Below are 12,070 nucleotides of genomic sequence, written 5' to 3' on the forward strand. Positions count from 1 at the left end.
AAAGGTGCACTCACCCTCTCTTATCCTGGAAGCTTTACCAGCAGTGGCCAAATTTAACTTTCCTGAGAGCATCTCTTAAAACATCTAAATAGCGTTATTTATTCTGGAAACACACATACATGGAAACACAAGAAATGAAATTAAGGAACAGGTTAGTGAATCCCTCGGCATACGGGTTACCTTGGAGAGGACAACGGAGTGGGGTAAAAAATCAGGAAGGCATTTCTAAGGGGCTGGTAACGTTCTTTTCCCACAACTTTGTGATGTGTACCTAGTGTTTGTTTTGTTCAAACTCCACAAAGTCACACACACATGCAAACATATGGGCAAGCACACATGGTCACACCCTTTTCTGAACGCACTGTACATTTAAGAAAGCAGTTGAAAAAATGAAAGTCTTTTTTAAAAAATCCCCAGATAGAAAATTCGAGAAACCCTAATAGCTGGTCCCAAAGACTTGCAGTAGTTGTATTTTTTGGTTTCGCCATTGAAAATTTTGTTCAACGGCTGTTGAAGTGTTTTGACACTGGTCTCCTACTTTTAAACATAAAGGCTTTCCATGCAAAGAATAAATATGTTAATATACAGTAGAAGAAGAATTAGGTCAGAATTCAGATACAGGCATTTAATTCAGGTCACTGGTCTCAAGCTAAGAACACTCAAGGTATCTCTTTCTACCAGGGACCTATTCTATATCTTTTCTTTTCTTTCCTTTTCTTTTCTTTCCTTTTCTTTCCTTTCCTTTTCTTTTCTTCTCTTTTCTTTTCTTTTCTTTTCACTTCCTTTTCTTTCTTTTCTTTTCTTTTTTCCTTCCCTTTTCTTTTCTTTTCTGGTGCTATGGCTGTTTGCTTACTGTTCCTTCCACGTAAAGGTTTGTTTCAGTTTGATCAAAACATCTATTTTTTCCCTAGTGGATGAAGGCAAAGGAGGAATTTCTTACAAAGAAAAAACATAATTCAGAGGACAAAACCAATGTGGAGAACGGGAAGCCTGACCTCATTAACGGTCATGTCTACACGGAGAAACACATCAAAAATGCTGGAACACATTGAATTCATTATTTAGAAAATTCCTATTCATACACGATAAGACAAATGGCCATTAAGAAAAGTTGTGAAATACTTTACGCGTTCATCATCGCATTCTTTGACAGCCTTCCCTGCACTCAATCCTCATGAGCTATTTTGTTTGCTTTTTCGCATGTGGAATTCATTTTGATCTTGTACAAATTGGAAGCCAAGACCTTGTCATGTAAATCTTTGATTTCCCAAGTCCCTACACATGTGCAAGAAAAAGATAAATATTTGAATGATGCCTGTGAAAGGAGATTCAATGGAATTTTCCCCTGGCCTTTTTTGGCTAATGTACCCACTTATTATGCGTGAGAGGTGGGTGTGATTTAGAAGTGGACTGAGGAAATTCTCACCGGCTTCAGAAGAATACAAGAAAATCTTTCCAAATTCTACAAGGCAAATTGATCTTTCTCTTTACTTCATTACCTTGGGACCTTGAATAGATCCGTTTTAGAAAAATGAGATGTTTTGATGTGCCCTGATCTAACTGGACATATATATATTTTAAAACTATAGAGTATGTTATTTTCAATAAATGATCGTGACATTTCCTAGTTATCCGAGAATTGGTGCTTGTTTTCCATCCTCTAAACATCTCCTTGGAGGCTGTGTATCTTCATTATAACCCCTGTGTTTGCAGGTAACTGTCTCCTTTCTCTGCTAGCCCGTGATTTCTGCGCGATCAGGACCTGGCTCTCATAAGCCCCAATCGCCAGGCTTTAGTGAATCTATGAATGAGTATTACATAAGGCTTGTGGAGCCAGCTGGTACTCTCTGGAATGCAGAGCTGGCCACAGCCTGCCTACTGTTCACAGTTTCCCACACCCAGACACCCCACACCCCCCCCCCCCAATTCCAGAATTAAGTGCTTGCCCATCTCTGGAGGTGACCACGCTAAGCCTGAAGTCCCCAGGAGCCAATGAATCACAACCAAAACTATGCTCACAGGTCTGATGAGGCCAGGAACTGAATATGGGGTTGGAGGCTCTGCTGTGATGGGCGACAAGGTGGGAGCCAGCCATCTCCGTGAGGCTAATATTGTGTACGTTTTAGAAGTGAAAAAATAAGATTTATATTTTCTAACAAGGACAAAACTCCAATCATTGGGTTGTATCTTTTTTCCTGGAAACACGTCCTACAGAAAATGAGTTCGATGAAAATTTAAAAGTCAGCAAAACAAAAGCCTTTCTTCTTATTTGATAATTAAAGCAATTGGGAGAAGTTAAAGTTGCTGCTTTCAGCCAAGCTGAACAGGTTACATTACTACGGGACGGAGAAATGCAAATAGGCCCAAATCTTTTTAATATAAATCTGTAAGTGGGGAATGCGTCCCCCTCATTCACAGACTTACTTGACTGGAGCCTTTTCAAGTAGCTTCCTGCAGGAATAAAAGTCCACTCTGGGAACTCCTGTGATGGAACACGGCATGCACTCTCGTTTAATTGAATATCCCATTTTAATTCATCTGCTTTGTGGCCTCACGTTATTTCTGATCACAAATGCAACACAGACACAGGAGGGCTACAGATGCTGCCTGAGCATCCATCACGAATCGGTGCAACCCAGTGAGACAGGCTCCATCACGCCCACGTTTCAGGCGAGGGAACTGAGACCCCCAGGGGATAAAATAAACGTTTCAGTGTCAGCGCAGCTGAGATGCGATGTGGGACAGGAGTGGAATTCAGGTGCACCTGATCCCAGGGTCCACGCTTGGCTCCACTGATTCCATCAAGTTTAAAATGTGGGTCTTTCCCGTGCCATCTGTCCTCACGACGGGGACACATCCATCTCCCGTGGTACCAGCAGCATCCCCCGGAGCCGTACCTGCAAAGGTCCTGCATCCACAGTCCCACGGGAGGTGGCCCGCCTTCTTGCTGCTCCTTAGAACGATTTCTTGTTTTCAGTTCCGGTTGCCTGGCTGTCTTTTCTGTCCCTAAATTCTTTGACGTCTCCCCAGGTCCTTGTGATGGCTGCTTCTCTGAAACGACTTCTTGTGGATTTCTCCTTTCTGAAATAACGTTACTTTTGTCTGAGACAAAGATTGCAAGAAGGAGGAGCTGTTACCTTGAGCTCTTAAGATCTGCCAGGCACAGTGTGAGCGCATGCATGGTACGTGTGCACGTGTGTGTGCACGTGTGTGAGGGTGTGAGCCTCACGACCCCCTGTGACATGGAGGAGATGACCTTGCACATGAAGGGCGGTTCCTCACCTTTGGACATGCGATCACACGTCAGTCACCAATGGGACGATTACCTAGGACAGACCTGGGAGGCGGATGGAAATGCTGGAGCTGGCAGGGGTGTGACGTGACATCAGAGACTCCCACGGTGGCTCCTTTTGTGGCTACAGTTTCCTTCCTTACATCCTCAGCACCTTCTGAATGGCGGGGTGTTTACGCTGACCTTTTTCTTACTATTTATGACACTTTTTTATCTGCAAAGAATATTAATCACTCATATTTTACATGGATTGCATGTTTCCCCTGTTTATCTCCCTTTTAACTTTTTGTAATGTACATAAGATTTAAATTATCTATAATTATTGACAGGTCGGTATAGTCCGTTACCATTTCTTCTAGCATGTTTATTCTTATTTATTTTCTTGCTTTTTTTTCCTTAGAAATTTTCAGTCTAACTTGGACGTTAGTTTAGACTTTTTTTATAAACTTTTTTTTTTATTGATTTATAATCATTTTACAATGTTGTGTCAAATTCCAGTCTAGAGCACAATTTTTCAGTTATACATGAACACATATATATTCACTGTCAAGTTTAGACTTATTTTTGAATGTATTTGTGTGTGTGTGTGTGGTGGTGTATGTCAAATGCTCCTTCAGGTACTTGTAGATCAAGTCTGAAAGCCATGTCCATATAATTAAGTAAATGAATAAATCCATCAATTTGAAAAATAAATAAACAGGATGTTACCCAGATGCCACGCCAGACTCCGAAGCCCCATGGGTGCTGGCTGGGCCAACAGCTGGTGACCGTGTGTCCTACAGGTTTTGTAGAGGGTAGAAAGTACCTTTCCTGTTCTCATCGGTGGGGGAAGAAACATCTGTTGAGCTGATCCTGTGTGCCAGCGTACAGGAAAAGGTATCTTTTTCCTTCCCGTCTAGCCAAAGAACATTCATTTTTTTTCAGATACTAAGGAGAGCAGCAGCTCCTTTTTCCATTAATGTTTGTAAGCAGGTGCACAACTAGCAAACGATTCTGTCGGCTTTCGCTGGGACTCGTGTTCCTACCTTGAAGAGCCTTGTAGGGATGAAGGTTTCAGTCCTTTTTTTTCTTTTTTTTACGTAGCAACTAAAAAGACAGGATGTTCAGTTAGATTTGGAAAAACAACCTCAACGGCCAGCTTTTTGTCATTTGTTGGCAAAAGCTGAATCCGGGACATTGAGAGCATCCTGATGAAGTTAATGGAGGAAGCAAGAGAAATATGCCGGCTGACTGGCAAACTCATCATGAAGGTTCTCACCCCCTTTCTACCCTCCCATCAGATAAAGTTCCCAAGAGCAGAGTACCCTCCTGCTGGCCCTGCTCCTCCCATCTTCCGGACACGCCCTGCTAATGCCTGCGAATAACACTCCAAAATGGTACTTTCTGGAGCCCGAATTCAGCCACATTTATTGAAGACTTGCTAGATGCGGAGAGCCTGTGAACTCTGAGGGATATGAAAATGGTTGAGAAAAAGCACAGTGTTTGTGCAAGTCTGTGCCCCCCCTATTGTGATGTTGAAGGGGCCCCCAGTGTGATGTTACTTGGTGGTGGGGCCTTGGGGGTGTAACTGGGTTGAGCTGAGGCCAGGAGAGTTGGGCCCCTGCCATGGGATCAGTGTTCTTATGGGGAGAGGCAGACAGACCATGGCTTTCTCTCTTCCCAGGGAGGTGGCGGCTGCCGACCAGCCCAAAGAAGAGGGCGCAGGATGGAGCCCGCCCTGCCCGCACCTCAATGTTGCACTTCTGGGGTCCAGAACAGTGAGAGATAAATGTCTATTTTTACAGCCACCCAGTCCGTGGTGTCTCATTACGGCAGCCTGAGCTGACTAGGAGAGCATTACCTTCAACAAGTTTAGAAGGAAACACATATGTATGTAAAACATGTGTTTAAGTATATAAAAATACCATATTAGAAATAAAACATTGTATTATAGGTGTACGTATTAATTAAACATTTTTTTTTCTCTTAAAAGAGGGGTGAGATATTGGTCAGTTATAGGATGTGTGCTTAGCATTAATAAGGTTCGGGGTTCAATCCCCAGTACCTCCTTAACCAAAAAAAAAGAAATAACTTTGTGTATGCACAGTTTAATGGACACTAATAAAAATAACTGCCATGTATTTATCATTTTGAGAATTAAAACATTTACCAGTTATATATCCAGAGGGAACTCTAATGCGAAAAGACACCTGCACCCCAATGTTCATAGCAGCACTATTTACAACAGCCAAGACATGGAGACAGCCTAAATGTCCATCAACAGATGACTGGATAAAGAAGCTGTGGTATATTTATGCAATGGAGTACTACTCAGCCATAAAAAAGAGTAAAATAACGCCATTTGCAGCAACATGGATGGTCCTGGAGATCATCATACTAAGTGAAGTCAGCCAGAAAGAAATAAAAATACCATATGATATCACTTATATGTGCAATCTTAAAAAAAAAAAAGGGATACTACGAACTCATCTACAAAACAGAAACAGACTTGCAGACATAGTAAACAATCTTATGGTTACCAGGGAAAGAGGGTGGGAAGGGATAAATTTGGGAGTTTGAGGTTTACAAATGTTAGCCACCATATATAAAAATAGATTTTAAATAATGTTTCTTCTGTCTAGCACAGGGAACTATGTTCAATATCTTGTAATAACCTTTAATGGAAAAAAATATGAGAATAAATATATGTACGTACATGCACGACTGGGACCCTGTGCTGCACACCAGAAATTGACACATTGTAACTGATTATACTTCAATTAAAAAACAAAACAAAAGAAAAACACATTTCCCAGTTTAAAAAATTTTTTTCTCTTTCCCCATCTATATCTCGTAAGAATTTAAGCTCCAGAGGGCAGTGATTTTTTTTTTTATTATGTACACAGTTTTATCAGAGGAGGGTCTAGCTCAAGTGGTAGACCGCATGCTTAGCGTATACAAGGTCCTGGGTTCAATCCCCAGCACCTCCTCTAAAAATTAATAAATGACTAAATCTAACTATATCTCCCCACCAAAATAAAATTAAAATACGTTTAAAAAAAGTTAAAAAAGAACATGTTTATAAATAAACCTACCCTTCAAGCAGAAATCTATGCTTCAAGCACAACAGTATCCCCGGTTCCTGGAATATACCTGGAAAATAGTACACACTTTCTGGGGGTTTGTCAAATAAAAGAAAGGCTTGCTGAATGACACCGAGGAATCAGAAAGGAATTCTAACGGGCAGGGTTAGAGATAGTTCCATAACGAGGGGTCATGGACTTCCGCACGGTGGAGATGGAAACACGCTTAGTGTTTGTATAAACAAACACAGGAAGTCATGAATTTTACAAAAATCTGAAACAGAGCCTTGGAGAACAGGGACCCTAAAAGTAATTTATGTTCATATTGTAGACAAACTTGAAAGTCACAATGCAGCTTTTTTGAGCTTTTTTCTATAAGCTAATATTTCTGCATGGAAGTAAGATTTTCCATGACTGTGAAGCTCTGCAGCACATTACTTTTGGAATATATATATATATTTTTACACACCCCTCTTTGAGATCAAAGCAGACCTAAAGCCCCTAAGGATGTCTGCAGTGAAACCAAGTAGGCAGCTTACCAGGTGAACGCAGAAGTCTGTTTACCTCTCGGAAACTCACTCAAGTCTCAGACTTCTGTGACAACGGAATCTTTTTCTCAAGGGCCATATTTTTTAAATTTATTTTTATTTTTTAATAGGCTTTATTTTTTTTTTTTAGAGCAGTTTCAGGTTCACAACAGAATTGAGCAGAAAACACAGAGTTTGCATGCAGCCCTTCACCCCAACACATTTGTCCTCCCCGACCCTCAACATCCCTCATCAGTGTGGCATCTTTGGTACCTTCGATGAACCAACATGGACACATTATTACCAACCAAGTCCACAGTTTATATGAGGGCTCACTCTTGATTGTACATTCTATGGGCTTTGACAAATGCATGATGACATGTGGCCACCACTACGGTGTCTCACAGACTAATTTCATCGCCTTAAAAATCCCTTGTGCTCCGTCTGCTCCTCCCTCCCTCCTCCCAAACCCCTGGAAACCACGATCTTTTCATTGTCTCTGTAGCTGTGCCTTTTCCACAATGTCATTTGGTTGGAATCATTGAATTTGTAGCCTTTTCAGACTGGCTTCTTTCAGTTAGTAATATATCTCTTAAGTTTTTTCTATGTCTTTCATGGCTTGATAGCTGTTTTTTTTCATTGCACATATATTTTTAAATTTTCATATACGTATGGTTCATTGTTTCTAAGAACGTTCAGAGCTTTAGCTTTGTAAACTTACATAGTTATCAAAGGCAGAAAGCCAAGCGCAAAATAAAAATTAATTCAGAAAGATACACACCCCTTGCTATGAACAGCGACATCATTTATAATTGTCAAGGGCCGTATTTTTAACTTGCGGATCGAATGTTCTGGAATCTGTGGAGACTTGAACATCGCTGTGGCATCACCCAGTTCTGTGTGTCCTGTCCAACCGCGGGTTCATAAATTCGGGTTTAACGCAGGGACCTGCATTCTAGTCTGGCTTTGCCACTAAGCCAGGCTATTGATTGAATTTCCATGAGCTTTTTCTTTCTTTCTTTTTTTTTTTTTTGGCAGCTGTAAAAGAAGAGATTGAATAAGACCATCGTTAATTTCTATGATTTTATGCTCTGTGACTAAACTCAGTGAGAAAAATGTCCTTGAGATCTGAGGACACGATGACCTCAGAGATGGGCTGACGTGACTTCCTCGGAAACCTGCTTCCAGGCTGTGCCCCACTTCTTTCTTATCCCTGGATGCACATCATTCACAGCCTCACACTTAACAGCTGACTCTGCCTCCCATCCTGGACTTACTTCCCGGGAGAAGCAGGCAGAGCTCTCTCGCCCTGGCTTGGTCATAAAATCTGGCCAATTAGTTTGGAACAGACCTACTGAGGTCAAAATTCTTCTCCACATGCGTTTTTCCACGCTGTAATCCGATTGTGGAATCTTTGAGCTTGATTAGTTATTATTACACTTAACATACAAATACGAGCATGAAAGACATAAAAAAAAGTCACGAGATGGTTTAATTAATTGTTTAAAAAGTGACTGATTTAAATCGCTAAAAGGAAGCAATTATGCTTGACAATATAGTCAGAGGGCATAAAATAATATAATCAGACTGGAATTTCAAAATTGTAGAATAGATAAACAAGATTATACTGTAGAGCACAGGGAAATATATACAAGATCTTGTGGTGGCTCACGGTGAAAAAGAATGTGACAATATATGTATGTTCATGTATAACTGAAAAATTGTGCTCTACACTGGAATTTGACCCAACATTGTAAAATGATTATAAATCAATAAAAAATGTTAAAAAATATAATCAGAGGACATGAAATAGAACAAGAGCCCTTGTTTGTAATATAATTAAACAGGTAATTATTCTCTGTTCCTTATAGCAACCTGGCAAAGTGTGAATTCCGTATTTATATACGAGAGTGAAAGTAATATTTCCCATCAGTCAAAATTCAAAATAGATGAAAAGAAAGTCAGTAACAAGGATCCTTCCCACTCCATCCATCCAGCTACTTACCTTCTCTTCCCAGATAAAACCAATGTTGAGTTTTGCCTTAAAGGAAAGCATCTCTTGCTTGTCTATGCAAGCAAATTCTTATTTTTCCACTTCCTTGCCCAAATCCCATCACTGGTTCTAAGCCTTTGGCAACGGGCACACTGAGCCTTCTGCAAACGCAGAGGTCACCACACTCCTGATTATCGCCCACTTCAGGGTCACCTTGAGCTCCGACCTGTGCATCCATGACCTGCTAGCAGCCTTACATCTTCGGGCGCCATGTTAACATCTTTGATTTTTTTGTGGGCGTCATGCCATGAAGGAGGTGGAGAAGGTCTCAACAGAATAACCTTGATTCTCAGTTGCTTCTCTTAAAGAAAAATTTTTTTTTATTAATAGGCTTTTTAAAAAGAGCAGTTTCAGGTTCACAGCAGAATTGGGCAGAAAATACAGAGGGTTTGCACGCAGCCCTCCCCACCTCGACCCTCAACATCCTCATCAGTGTGGCATCTTTGGTACCATTGATGAACCAACGTGGACACATTATTATCAACCAAAGTCCACAGTTTACATGAGGGTTCACTTTTGATGGTGCACATTCTATGGGCTTTGCCAAATGCATGATGACATGTGGCCACCACTGTGGTGTCACACAGACTAATTTCATGGCCCTGAAATTCCCTTGTGCTCCGTCTGTTCCTTCCTCCCTCTCCCCAAACCCCTGGAAACCACGATCTTTTTATTATTTCTCAGTTGCTTCTCTTTCTTTATACAGGTGCCTTTGTCTTCAAACTTTCCCTTCTTCCACCTACACGTGTGTGACTCTGACTTGAGGCACTAAGACAGCTCTCCCCTCGTCTCCTGCAGAATATACTGACACCCCCACCCCAGTCCGTCCTGGTTTAGGGGTCCTTCCTCTGCCTCCCGTGGCCGCTGTTCGCACCTGCCATTGCCTTTTCATCTGTCTCCCATCCCCACTGACTCATTTGGGCGCATGCATTAGGTTTTCACAGTTCAATTCTTATCTAACTCAAGGTCTGATAAATACAAGGTTACTTGATGAATAGCAAGTGCTTGAATCCATGGAAATAGAAAACGCTAAATTATCAGTGGAGGAAGTGGATTCCACCATCAACTAATTTGCATCGAAACCCAAGGCTTGTTAGTAAAACCCACGTACGTGCACACCGCTGAACCATCCAGTGGTTACCCTTGCCTCCTTCAGAGTCACATTCCTCTCATTCCTGCATCAATGCTTAGCTGTGGGTCCTTGCAAAGTTTACTTAACCAGTCTTTGCCTCTTGTTGAAAAATATAAAATACGAATAATAATCGTCTCTAGTTCAGAAGAGTTTCATGAAGAATCAGTGAACACACACACACGTATATGTAGCATTTCCAACAGGGCTTGAATAAGAATTTAATAAATATTGATTGCGATTTGGAATCCAGAGTGATGTGGCTCAGATAATTTGACATAATAAACGAACTCGTGCATGAATAAATAGGTAATGACTCTGAATGCCATCTCTTCCATATCTCAGGGAAAAAGTCATAACTCACTCCTTTGCTCAAGGCAAAAATCTGGAGATTGTCTCTGACTCATCTCCGTGTCTCACCTGCCCCTCCCTCCATCCAACCTGTCACCCTGTTGTGATGACTCCATCTTGTAAACATCTCGAAAATCTGTTTACTTCCCTCCGCCCTCTCATCAGCTGCCGTGTTCAAGGCCATGTTTGTTTTTCCTGGGCTATTTTGGGAGCCCCGAATCTAACCTTGCTGCTTCCAGCCTTGTTTTTATATTCCATGTCCAGAAAGGCAGGCAGAAAGGAGCTTCCGAAAAGGCTTAGTTTTAAAATTATATCACTCCCTCGATGAAGACCCTTCCTCAGCTCTTCCTGGGGTCTTAGTTCCATGACTTGTATTGCAGGATGTGGTTTGTGTCCATGTTTGCAATTTCCTGTCATTCTCAACCTTTAAAACCCCTTTATCCATACTTTTAGTTCTCGCACTGGGCTGGACTCCCCTTGAGTTTAGTCTTCTGCTGAAGCAAATCTATCTTTTCTCCCCCCACGTGTTGTTCTTCTGAAAATCTCACGGGAGTCGTCGATAATGTTCACAAAGGTAAAGAGATTCTGATACCAGACATTGGATAATTGCTGCCCTCAGACAGTGACCTGGCCAGGAGAACTTCAAGTGACCCCACAGCATACAAGCCTACACACGTCAGGGCTTCTAGACAGAAAGACGGAAACCTGAAAGGTGGTTAGCATGAATATCCTCTGAGAGCTAAGGAAGTTACTGAGCACGTGAAACACAGAAGAGATAACTTTTACAAACTAAAGATGACAAGGACAGAAGATACTCAAAGCACAAAAAAAGCTCTCTGATCCCTCAAAAAACTAAAAATAGACTTACCATATGTCCAGCAATCCCACTCCTGGGCATATATCCAGAGGGAACTCTAATTTGAAAAGACACCTGCATCCCAATGTTCATAGCAGCACTATTTACAATAGCTAAGACTTGGAAACAACCTAAATGTCCATCGACAGATGACTGGATAAACAAGCTGTGGGATATTTATACAACGGAATACTACTCAGCCATGAAAAAGAATAAAATAACACCATTTGCAGCAACATGGATGGCCCTGGAGAATGTCATTCTAAGTGAAGTAAGCCAGAAAGAGAAAGAAAAGTACCATATGAGATCACTTATATGTGGAATCTAAAAAACAAAAACAAACACAAACAAACAAACAAACAAAAACAAAGCATAAATACAGGACAGAAATAGACTCACAGACAGAGAATACAGACTTGTGGTTGCCAGAGGGGTGGAGGGTGGGAAGGGATAGACTGGGATTTCAAAATTGTAGAATGGACAAACAAGATTACACTGTATAGCACAGGGAAATATACACAAAATGTTATAATAACTCACAGAGAAAAAAATGTGACAATGAGTGTGTATATGTCCATGAATGACTGAAAAATTGTGCTGAACACTGGAATTTGACACAACATTGTAAAATGATTATAAATCAATAAAAAATGTTAAAAAAAAAGAAATATACTTAAGTAATTTACCACATTAATGAGGCTTCACATTATAGTTAAGACTAGGGGTTCCAGAACCAGATGCCTGGGTTCGAACTTTGCGTGTCTCAGTTTGTAGCTTTATGACCTTGAACAAGTTACTCA

The sequence above is a fragment of the Camelus dromedarius genome, chromosome 35 (genome assembly GCF_036321535.1).
Source record: "Camelus dromedarius isolate mCamDro1 chromosome 35, mCamDro1.pat, whole genome shotgun sequence".
Lineage (NCBI taxonomy): Eukaryota > Metazoa > Chordata > Mammalia > Artiodactyla > Camelidae > Camelus > Camelus dromedarius.